Source organism: Trachymyrmex septentrionalis, unplaced genomic scaffold (assembly GCF_001594115.1).
Source record: "Trachymyrmex septentrionalis isolate Tsep2-gDNA-1 unplaced genomic scaffold, Tsep1.0 scaffold18, whole genome shotgun sequence".
Classification (NCBI taxonomy): Eukaryota; Metazoa; Arthropoda; class Insecta; order Hymenoptera; family Formicidae; genus Trachymyrmex; species Trachymyrmex septentrionalis.
Window position 1 is genome coordinate 536,988 of NW_017304969.1, and position 478 is coordinate 537,465.

Below are 478 nucleotides of genomic sequence, written 5' to 3' on the forward strand. Positions count from 1 at the left end.
TTCTTACGGACTCATTCATTCACTCAGTTATCTACATTACTAACTGTAACTGAAAATAATATCGAAATATTTATCATCTTGCTTTGTAAGATTCTAATAAAAATTAAGTGTTAAAGAACATTTTGTACAAGTGTAGAATCAGACAAAATAATAGCATGAAGTTGACATAAACATTTGTAAATCACATTTTGAGAAACAGACGTAACACTTTTCTTGTGAGAAATGCAATTGATTGAAATGTACTTTTTTGATAATAAACCAGTTAATAATATGGAATAAATTAATGTCAATTACAAGTTAAAAAGTATAAACCATTAAACATATTGAAGAAATTCGATAATTATACTGACTTTACAGAAGTTGGTACATTTACCAACTGCTGAAGAAAGACGGATAAACAATTTTACAATACGTCGGATGATTGTTTAAAACAAGAAGAGAGAGAGAGAGAGAGAGAGAGAGAGAGAGAGAGAGAGAG